Genomic DNA, 12,242 nt, shown 5'->3' with positions numbered 1-12,242 from the left:
GCCGCATTCAAAACAGCAATTTTTGACAAGTTTGCACCGAGTAATTGGTCTTTTATAAGCCACGAAGGTCTAATTTGAAAGTCAATGACGCGACTGAATCCGCGAGCGTGTCTGTTCGGTGAGTGTTGGGGAGTGGATCTGCCAAAACAGATTCATTCATTGCCAGAGGTCACAATACATGTTCATGTACACTTACCAGTAAAATATGTGTGGTTATACACTAGTCAGAGTAACCACAGACACTCAACTTTATTCTCCTTCCTGTATCTTGGCTAGCTAGCCCGCAATGTCTTCACTGACGGTAAAACTCGTCCGGCTTTACGGACTGTTAACAGCAAGCTTTTTAAATACAGCAAAATGTACTCACCAATGAGTGCAATCAACAGTTTTTGGTGTCTCCGTACATTAGTATCCCGCAACAGTATCCGAGGAGAAGGACGAAAAACCCGGGCAGCACAGACCGTGAAAGCGCGTTGCCTTGCACATGCGCAATGGGTGATCCAAATTCAAATAAACACATTTGTTTTGAGTTCATGAATGTCAATGTGAAACTATTACGCTGTGTCAGTTAAATGTACATGTGTAAATTTTTAATAGATTTGTTTCAGCAAATCAAGCAAAAATTAAATGTGTCGCATCAAAGAAGGGCTTGAATCAGTTTTTTGAGTGCATGGCACAAACACCACCCTTTTTATGAGCGCGCACAGATCTAGATTGGAAAAGCCTGGGTTGAGAAAGCCTGGCTATGTTTGTTTACTTCAATGTTTAATTTATTAATAAACAGTCATTGATGCAATATGACCTGTTGAGTCATGATTCCTACAAGCTACACAAATGGTTTACAAATATCAATGGAATAAAATAACATTGTGTAGTTTATAACCTTTCAAACATGTTTTTGTTTAATCAACAATTCAGTTTTATTTTTCCATGTCCCAATAGCCTATATGGCATTTAATTGAATTTCACATAGGCCTGTTTCTATAATAAGAGGCTACACAAATACTTCACAAATATTAAGGCTGCACAAATGAATGGTATAATATAAAGTAGATTTGCAACAAGTTTTAAAGCATTTTGTTGTTGAATCAACTTTTTTTTGTTCAACTTAGGCGGCAGGCCTATCCAAAGTAGGCTATGCCAAGTTCAAATGAAACACACTCACAGGCCAACAATGGCTCAATTTTAATCCAATTCTGTCTGTGTTTATGTTTGACACGTGCTGCATAGACACGTCACCATGGGAACCAAGAGTTCAGTGAAAGGGGTAGGTACTCGTTGCCGACGGCTGTTTGCTTAACGATTTTGACTGCTACGGCGAATGCGTCATAGCAGCTGCAGTTCCGCTTAGCGGAGCCGTCCTGGAAACCGTCCTGCTTAAATTCCCTAGTATTACAGGGGAAAACTGCTTGAATGGTAACCTATTAATTTATTTCATTTAGGTGCAATCCCGCGGGGGAGAAGCACACTTGGCAGCAGCTTAAGATGAAATATAAAAACATTGTTCAAACAGGTAAGACCTCGGCATAATACGCCACGTCAAAACTCGCCTGCTGCTGCAACCAACTTGAATAGGTGCATATCGCCACCTACTGTACTGTATTGTGTATCGTCATGGTGACGTACTTCCGGTTACAATCTAACTTATATTAAACAGGAGCCAAAAACAAAAACAAAAACAAAAAAACTCAACTACAAATTTATGCTCATATTCTTTTCCCCAGTCCTGTTACTTTCAGGAAGTTCAATAGGGCCTCATAACATTCTCTCATTTCCCCCCCCTTCCTAAAATCCCTTTTAGGCTGCATGGAAGCTGTAGTTCATATATTTGTTTTTTAAATTCCTTTCTCTCTCTTTCATACTTAGTACATTTCATGATAACATGTTCAACATTTTCACTCACCTTATATACATTGCATTTATCTGTCTGACATTCACCCATTAAATTAAGGGTTGATTTCAATCCTGTGTGTCCTAATCTTAATCTTGAAATAATTACCTGCTCTCTTCTGTATTTCCCTTTGAAGCCTGTTACATTAATGGAGTTCTGAATGTAGTTGTAATGTCTGCCTTTAGAGTCTGTATCCCACTTCTTCTGCCATGAATTTCTCACCGTTTCTCTTATTAATGATTTGGCTTCACCTTTTCCAAATGGGATTTGTAAAATACTGCTGTTATTTAATTTCAGTGCTCTTTTAGCTGTTTCGTCTGCTTTTTCATTACCCTCAACTCCAGAATGGGCTGGTACCCAACAAAATTGCACATCAATTCCCAGTCTCTGTATCCTCATCAATATCATTAATATTTCTTTTTTCAAATCCTCTCTATTCATTACTTTTGAGTTCAGACTTGTAATAGCCGCTGCTGAATCTGAGCAAACAACTACTTGCTCTGGTCTCACCTCTTCTATCCACTGTAATCCTAGGATAATGGCAGTTAGTTCTGCTGTAAATGTCACAGGATGCAAAAACACTGCCTTTTGGGCTTAATAGTTTATCGAGTAACCCCATATTTTATTAAATGGTTTGTTTATTTTGTATTGCCCACATTGTGTTATATGGTGGTTTTGCTGTGCGCTACAAGTGATGGACAAAATTTGATTGTTGCAGTGTGCTGTGATTATAGTGTGCTGTGGAAATTGTGGACTGGTTTACCTGTGACTGTTAAACAGAGGCACCCGTTGCTGCAGACAGACACACCTGAACCTCATCGGTGATTACAATCACGAGTTGTTCCTCCCACTCCATATAACCGAGACGCCAGATACCTGCGGGGAGCTGGACCGTGCAGACGGGTTTGTTGGTGTTTCCTCTTGCTGTGGCTGCTGTTTCCTCGGGTCTCGACGGGCTCTCCGCTCCCCCCCCCTCGGTGTGGACTCTCTGGCTTGGTTGGCTGACCTCCAGACTCTGAGTGTCAACGCTCGCTATTTCCGCACAGAAAGGGAAGTGTCCATTTTGCCTCTCTTGTTTGTGTGTCTGAGAGTCCCCCTGCATGAGCAGAGTGGGCATTGAGTGCACTTTTCTTTCTGTGTGCCGAGGGTGTCTGACCTGGGAGACGGCAGGCAGCGGTGGTGGCGGTGTGATAAGACGGCCGACGGCGGAGCGGAGTCCCCGGCACCGGAACCGCGCATCGGGCAGCAGGCAGCAGTGGTGGCGGCGTGATAAGACTGCCGACGGCAGAGCGGAGTCCCCGGCACCGGAACCGCGCATCGGGTGGCAGGCAGCGGCGGTGGCGGCGTGATAAGACGGCCGACGGCGGAGCGGAGTCCCTGGCGCCGGAACCACGCATCGGACGGTAGCGTGGAGAGCCGGCTGTGGCACCCACCGACTGGCATCCGGGCACAAGGAGAACCCGGAGCGCAGTACCGGACTAGACTGACTGGTACCCCGAATTTGTTGAAGTGATAGCTTCATTGGAATTCTTTATTGGACTCAGATTTTAAGATTTATTAAGTAAGCAATTGCATTGTTTTATACATTGTCTTCTAGGAATAATAAATTATTTATTTAAACACACATCTGTGCTTCTCATTGTGTTGGTGTGGCCGGGAATCAAATTTTAATCTGAGTAACATTTCATTGGTGTTACATAAACACAGACAACTTATTATTGAGTCTTTTGCAGATTATTATCTCAAATTCTGGTATATACACTGCAGCTCCTACATGTTCATTCTCAGACTCTTTAGATCCATCTGTATATATTGGTATATAATTATGGAAATTATTTTGCAGATATTGTTTTACCAACTGACCTATATTTCCCATGCCCTTTTCCAGCCATTTATGCTTTTGGTCTAAAAGTTTTAAATCCATAACTGGTTCTGGAAGTATCCACGGAGGAACATTACCCCAGACAACATTTGGTCCATATTCCAATCTATCTAATCCGTGCTCTTTTGCCTTTTCATTAATCTGCCAACCGAATCCCTTACCTTTATGATATTTTGAATACTCCCAACATCCCATCTAAAACAGTTGTTGCAGGTTGTTCCTCCGCAGATCCTTTCAATTTTGCCCAGTAAGCCAGTGATAGCTTTATTCTCCTGAGATACAGTGGCCATTCATTGGCTTCAACCAGTAAGGCATTCGTGGGCGTTGTTTTCACTGCACCTATACTCAATCTTAATGCTCTGTACTGAATTCTGTCTAATTTTTCCGGATTGCTTTTTGCAGCCGCACCGTAAACCATGCATCCATAATCTATACTTGATCGAATTAAACCTCTATAAATATCCAGCAGTGATTGTTTGTCTGCTCCCCACTCATATCCAGAGACTGATCTCATGAGATTTAACACTTTTTTACATTTTGTCTCAATCTGTTTAATATGATTCCTCCATGAGTATTTCTCATCAAACCACAATCCCAAATATTTAAATTCTCTTACCCTTTCTAAGTTTTGCTGATATAATGTCAGATGAATTTTATCCATCTTTCTTTTCTTGGTGAAAATCATATAGCATGATTTTGATAGACATTTTAAATCCCCAGTCATCATCCATCTTTCTACTTTTGTATAGCCTCTTGCATACATTTATTCATATGAGTGACTTTTTTCCCCTTTTCCATACAGCCCCGTCATCTGGATAAAGCAATGATCCTATTTCACCACCAATATTCATAAAAATATCATTTATCATTATATTGAATAAAATAGGACTAATAACACTACCTTGGGGTATACCATTAACAATATTCTAGGTTTCCGAAATAGCATCCCCGACTTTAACACAAAAGGTCCGATTCGATAGGAAGTTTAATACCCAGTTATACATTCTCCCTCCAATACCCATCTAATCCATTTTAATCAGTAGTCCTTCTCTCCACATTGAGTCATATGCTTTTTCAGTCAAGATCAGCGTCAGCCCCAGGACCAAATGGGCTCCCGTACAAGTTGTACAAGAACTGCCCCCAACTGGTGAGGATACTGTGGAAGCTAATGAGAACAGCGTGGGAAAAGCAGCAAGTGCCAGTAGAATGGCAGCAAGGCATTGGTGAACACATTCCGAAAGAGGAGAACTCCCGGACTATCAGCCAGTTTAGGAGCATTGCCCTGCTCAACGTGGAGGGGAAGATATTCTTCTCTGTCCTGGCTAGGAGAATGACCAACTTCCTCATGGCAAATGGGTACATCGACACGAGCTGCCAGAAAGCAGGAATCCCTGGTTTCCCCAGATGCACAGAGCACTCCTCCATGATCTGGGAACAAATCCAGCAGGCAAAGAGGGAGAAACGGGACCTGCACGTCGTGTGGTTAGACCTCGCCAACGCGTACGGGTCAGTGCCACACAAGCTGATTGACTTCGCCCTGGACTTCTTTCATGTCCCAGAGTGCGTCAAGAACATCATCGCCAGGTACTTCAACAACCTGCAGATGTGCTTTGCTCTGGAAGGCTGCACAACAGAGTGGCACCGACTGGAGTGCGGGATCGCAATGGGGTGTGCCATCTCCCCCATTCTGTTTGTGACAGCCTTTGAAGTCATCCTCAGAGGGGCCAGGCAGGTGGTTGGAGGCATCAGGCTCCCGACAGGGGAGAGGCTCCCACCGCTTAGCTACATGGACGACGTCACAACCATCCTTCAGACGGCGCCATGCACGGCACGGCTCCTCAAGAGGTTTGATGAGCTGACCTCCTGGGCAAGGATGAAGGTAAAGGCAGCAAAATCAAGAAGCCTATCAATAAGGAAAGGAGTGTGCCAAGACAGCATCACCTTTGTTGCGGGAGGAGAGCCAATCCCAAAGCTTGCCGAGAAACCACTCAGGAGCCTGGGGAGACAATACACAGCGGACTTGTCTGGCGTAGGGGGCGAAACATCAAGGAAGGGCGGTCTCCAGCTGACGACCCTGCAGCTGCCCGCACTGGCACCGGAGGAGGTGCGACAGGCCGGAAGGCCGAAGCAGGAACCAACACCTGACCTGTGCAATGATCTTTTTCAATATCAAAGTAAACAATAACCATGGTTTCGTTCATAGCAAGAGCCTTTTCTACCTCATTGCTAACCTTAACAAGGGCATCTGTTGTAGATCTGCCTCTTCGAAAACCACTCTGACATGTGCTTATCAAACCTCTTTGCTCTAAGTAATAGGTTAATCTCTGAGCAGTGACTTTCTCCATCCATTTACTAAGTTGGGATGTTAGTGCTATAGGTCTGTAGTTTCCTGCATTATCTTGATCCTTACCAGGTTTAGCAAATGGGAGTACCAAAGCTTTCCTCCAGCTGCTAAGCATTCTACCTTCCCTCCATATTTTATTAAACAAGTTCAGTATTATTTCCAATACTTCCTTGGGAAGTTGTCTAAACATGGCATAGCATAATCTATCTTGACCTGGTGCTGTGTGTCAGGAGTGCCGGATTCACTTACGGAGTGGGGGGGGCCAAAAAGTGCCAGTGAATTTGCCCTCTCCCCTGTTCTAATGCATGCTAGTTGTTTTTATTTGGTTTTTGTTTCACAAATTGGTGTATTGTATACAGCCTCTGACACTAGAGAGGGGGGATGGACAGAAAATATTTCTTTGTATTGCAGACATTTACAGACATGTTCTCTATTTTCATAGGCCAGGCAAACATGCATGCATCTGTTAGACAACAGCAGCAGCAACAGCAGCAGTATGACACAGATCGACATCAATGTTGATGAGCAGCAGGAAACCATAAAAAGAGTCAGTGTGAGCACCCAGACAGATCAGTGTCAGCAGGTAGTATCAGGGAGTATTAACCAGTTCAGCAATAAAGGCACTATGACAGATGACATACTATTCACTCAACTCCTTACCCATGATCACTCTTATGTGAAACCAGCTGAGGAATTCAGACCCTCATCACCACAATCTCTTGAATGGCTGAGTGCTGAAGAATGGGAGGGGTCTGAGGGGGGCAGTTCTATGGAGGAGGGGTTGAAAGAGGAATATGATGATGAGTTTGATATGAGTGACTTTGAAAGCAGCAGTGATGAGAATGAGAGTGCGAGTGATGTGGTAGATGAGGAACTAAACCTTTCTCAGGACAGAAAGAGCATCGTGTCCATCCAAGCTCTTCTGTGTGTCCCACTGGGGGGGGGTGTGGCAAATGTCTTGTCCAGCCACCAACCCTGAGAAAAAGTGGATTTGGACTACAGATTAAGACTGAATGCATTGATGGCCACGACTACACCTGGAACTCGCAGCCTTTGATCAGAGGAGTGATGGAGTGCAATGTCTCTATCCCTGCTGCTAGTTTTACTACTGGCAATGAGTGCAGTCCATTTCTGGAGATTTGTGACACTATTGGTCTAGAAACGCTGTCTAAGAGAGAATGGTTTAACATTCAGAAGGCATATGTCATCCCTGAGGTAAACGAGGTCTGGACATTACACAATGAGGCTGTGCTGGCTGCAGTGCGTGATGAACCACTGGTTGTATGTGGTGACTGCAGATATGACAGCCCTGGCCACAATGCTACTTTTGGAACTTACTCTCTTCTGGACACAAAGTCAGATTTGGTGGTAGCGCAGGAGACTGTCAAAGTCACAGAGGTAAAGAACAGCTACTGGCTGGAGGTAGAAGGTATGGAGAGATGTCTGTCACAGCTTGCACAGTACGGTGTGCTGACATCTGTGATTGCCACTGACTGTCATCCCTCGGTGAAAAAAGTCCTGCGAGAAAAACACACCAACATACAGCACGAATATGACTTGTGGCACATTGTCAAGTCTGTAAAGAAGAGGTTACTTAAAAGCCACAATGAGGAGCTGTATGAGTGGATGAGGATGATAACAAACCATCTCTGGTATTGTGTTAGCACCTGTAAAGGAAGCGTGACCAGGCTTAAAGAGAAGTGGATCTCTATCCTTCACCACATCACCAATGTGCATCACTGGACATGTGGTGAGACAATGAATAAGTGTGAGCATCCTCCATACACCCCTGAAGAAGAGAGCATGCCTTGGCTCCAGCCAAACTCTGCTGCCTTTAAACATCTGCAAAAGGTAGTCCTTGACAAGGTGCTCCTAAAAAAATTAGAAAAAAACACAAAAGGCATCCACACAGGTCAGCTGGAGAGTCTTCACTCTCTCTACACAAAATACGCCACAAAAAGGAAGAAGTTCCTAAGAGAGAGCTTTGAGGCTCGCCTCCGTGTAGCTGCACTGGACCATAACAGCAATGTCAACAGGGAGATAGCAAAAACAAAGGAGGGCCAGAAACAACACAAACACCAGTACTCCAAAAGTGCCCAACAGTTTGTGGTCACATCAAGAAAGGTGGACAAGGACTATACCTTTAGAAAGGACATTGTGTCTGGTGTGGTCCGCAGGTGCAAGTCTGTGTCCATCCGTGCAGCACTGCAACAGCTGGAGAGGGAGACATCAGTCACTCTGGCCCAGCACAAAGGTGTTCAGAAACCCGACAAGGCTGACTCCGTGGCAAGACACCTGAGCAGATTTGCACCGTCACTGCCTTAGGAAACTTTCTGAGAAAGGGAAATGTGCAGCAATGGGTCGAGTCCGGGCTATTTTTGCCATATTTAGGCAATTCTGAGGAACAAATAGGAGAACAGGAAGACAACAAGACAGTTGACATGATACTGTTCATTTTGTATCAGGTGAGATTTAAACTCACAACCTCTGGAGCCAAAGACCATCCTCTCTCTGACACTAATTGGCAAGTTGCAACTCAGCAGTAGTAGCATGGATATGTTGGTCATTTGTTTTAACAAAGATGTAACACATATGGTTTATTAGTTATGAACTGATTTGTTATGACAGTTTTGAGCTTTAGAGGCCTGCTGTAGGACAGTCTGAAGATGCTCTCTAGCAAGTTTGGTGTTAACTGAGCAAAAATATTTTAGATACAAAGCTGAATTGAGAAATCTGTTGTGTTTCAAGTCAAAATATGTTGTACTGAAAAGTTTGTAGTGAGGTTCAAAATCTTATTTTAGGTATTTAAATGAAAAAAGTGATAGGGGTAAATAAGAGGTGAAATAATAAATTGAGAAAGCATTACATACTTACCATTGTAATGTCTCTGCCCAGGATTTCTGCTTTCTGCATGTAAAAAAAATTGGTGAATTGAGATACAGATGATCTTACACTACTCATATCACCTGTACCCATATGCACTGTGACATCACATCTACTCACCTGAAATTAAATGTCATCATAAAAATACTCGAATCCATGGTATTCTGGCGATGGAAAACTACTCCTAATGGAGTTCACCACACAAGCTGGAATTGGGATCCTGTTCCTCCTGCCTAGGTGTCCTCTGGTCCAAAGGGTGAACTGTCTGTAGGCAGTTAACCTGAAGAGACGAAAAGTAGCCATGCTGTTTATATTTGTTGTTAGGTAACATGAGTCAAAATATATAGCTACACCATAAATACGGTAGCTTAACCTACAGCCGCATTTTGTAAAACAAAAATGTAGTATTATGTCACCTTAACTAAAGCTTTCAAGTTTCATATTTTGTAAACTAGCCTCAAAGACGTGTGGTTCTAATACTTAAAATACTTAGAAGTAATCCAAATACATATTTTAGATGCATGTAATTAAAATAGTGCCCATCTCAGCCTGCTACTGCTAGCTAACAAATTGACGATATCATAAGCATGCTAACTAGCCGGACTAATCAAAGTCAACTTTATATACTAGCTTCCAAACTGATTAAGTGCTTTTATCAGCCAGACAGCGACTTGTATTAGTGACTAAGCGAAAGTAGACTTTTTCATCCATACCGACGTTTCAAACGTTACTCCGTGAAGTCCGTGCTCCAGAGTGTTCGCACGGACTTCACGGAGGGAGAGCATAGATATTTCCAGTACCTCCCTCTCACAGCAGAGCATCTGGTAGGTGCGGGACAGGGTTATGCACTCAATATCCCCAAGCAAGTGATCCACGTCCACCTCCCGACAGCAGATGGACTCGGTTGCGGTCGGCATTTCAGTGCAGTGACCGCACAGACACCAGGTGGTGTTACCCACCCTCTCCACACCTGAAGCAACCAACGGCTGCTCCTCAGATGAAACATTAATGTCCATCCTTTCCCTCCTCCTCACTGGCTCGAATGCATACGCCATTGGGTTTCTTTGAACCCCCTCGAAATACCGCTCAGCCTCTTCTTCTGACATTTTTAACTCGGTGAAATGTACGCCTGTGACTATCTCGAATCCCCAACCAACCAACATCGTGACGTCACCAGTGGCGCGACAGCAATATGGCGGCGAGCCAGAACAAAAGCTTACATTAGTACCAAACATAAATCTATTTTATTTTAACGCGTAATCTTTTTTTTTTTTTTTTTTTGGTCTATTTTTTTCTCAAATAAATTCTAACACACTTAAGTCTGTACAAAACTCGCCAAAACTGGGCTGTTTCATGTCCGCTTTAAGGATGGGAAGCACCCGTTTTATAATACATTATAAACACCGCCCGCTCCGATCACACACTATTAAACCTCCAAGCAAAACTAAGTCTGAAAAGCCTCAAAAGCTACTGAGTCACTCACATACGAGCACAACACAGGAATACTTTAGAGAGAGAGATAGAGAGATAGATAGAGAGAGAGAGAGAGAGAGAGAGAGAGAGAGAGAGAGAGAGAGAGAGAGAGAGAGAGAGACGCTCTTAAATATCCCTGTTAGCTTTTACCTTTTTGTTGTATGCACCGATGTGGAGCCTGTGTCTGTCCGGCTCTTCCCAAAGGTGTTCAAGTTGATCAGAGAGCGGATGTGGGCTGTGGAGGTTTGGTGCTTCAGCAAAGCCTCGGCAGGTTGTGCAGGTCGCAGTCAGCCTCACTCAGCCAGACGCTGCTGCCCGCCGAGAAAAGGAGACTCGGAGAGCAACATCCTGCTAGCTTGACTACATCCACACAACCCCGCCTTTCTTTTTGTACCGTTCCGTTTGAAAAGTCCTCGCAATTTTTGTCCCTTCCTTTGGATTAAATCCTTGAGGTCAGGTGTTGGTTTCCCAGTTAATATTAGGTTTTTCCTCAAATATAAAGTTAGAAAGTCTTTTCATGGGAAATGTCCTCCTTTGCTGCTAGCCAAAAGCACCGCGCACCGGTGACAACAGCGTTGCGAGACCTTGTGGGGGGTTCAGGGCCTGTCGGGATTCCCGACATTCTTCATTAAGTTCAATTTTGTTTGGCAGTATTTTGTTTTCTTATTCACCGGTTCGGACATGTTTGCAGATGCAAACAGTCAATTCACAACAACACAGCAATGAAACAGTTTTATTGGCTGATGTACAGTACACTGTATGTATTTGAATAGTGTGACGTCCTCTTTGATTGGATTAAAAATGTAAATATTCTTCTCTTGTTTTATGTTTATGTACAACGGAGCCGCGGAGGGGGCATTTAGAGAAAATAAAACACACCATACTACGTTTTACAACACCGGGCTCTAGAAATGTTTGAGTGCGAACCAGATATAATTTGTGACTGCCCGCTGTCGGCTGTATCTTTCTCTCTATGGCCCCTCTCTGTATTTTACCTAACGTATGAGTTACCATAAGTGTTGCAATATAGGGACCTCTGATTGTGCTTAAAAATAATGTGGGAGGAGGGTAAAAGTGGGGGGGCCAATGGCCCCCTGGCCCCCCCGTTTGCGGCGCCAGTGCTGTGTATTAGGGTTGGGTACGATACACCGATACGACCGGATAACCGATTTTACGGGCGAGAGATACGGCTGTATCGGTAGCAGACTCCTCAATCGATACGAAATCCGCCATGAATCCTTAGATGAATCAATTGTAGAGTTGTGGATTGGATATCGCGAGACTATGAATCGGTTGCCTGAGGCTTTACAGTTTTCATCTCTAAACAACACGAGAGCTCACGAAAGGACTCTCCCGCATGCTCCGTAACGTTAAGGGGCTTTCACATAGCGCGTGCTCGGCGCAGACCTCGGCCACCGCAGCCATTCATTGTGTATGTGATCGCGGGACGCGAGGGCACACCGGTCTGCGCCGAGAAGGGCGCAGCGTGGAGCTGGTTGGCGCCCTGTGAGGTCAAATTTGGGTGGCACAACCCCTCCAGTCGTTTCACCTGCACCTGAACCACCAAGAAAAAAATTTACAACAACTGCACCGGCACCGTACAGTGCCGGTGCCGGTGCCAGTCCAAAAGGCAGAGAAACTTTCCAGGCTACAGGAGCGCACTGACATAGATTGTGTAATAAAGCGAAGAGTTGCCACTCTGCTGTATTTTCACTGGCTAACAGCAGCACACTGGCTTAGCTTGTCTATTCAGAGAAGAGGTATCACTT

The sequence above is a fragment of the Myripristis murdjan genome, chromosome 12, assembly GCF_902150065.1.
Source record: "Myripristis murdjan chromosome 12, fMyrMur1.1, whole genome shotgun sequence".
Classification (NCBI taxonomy): Eukaryota; Metazoa; Chordata; class Actinopteri; order Holocentriformes; family Holocentridae; genus Myripristis; species Myripristis murdjan.
The sequence above is the reverse complement of the archived record's forward strand: the minus strand, read 5'-3'. Positions refer to the sequence as shown.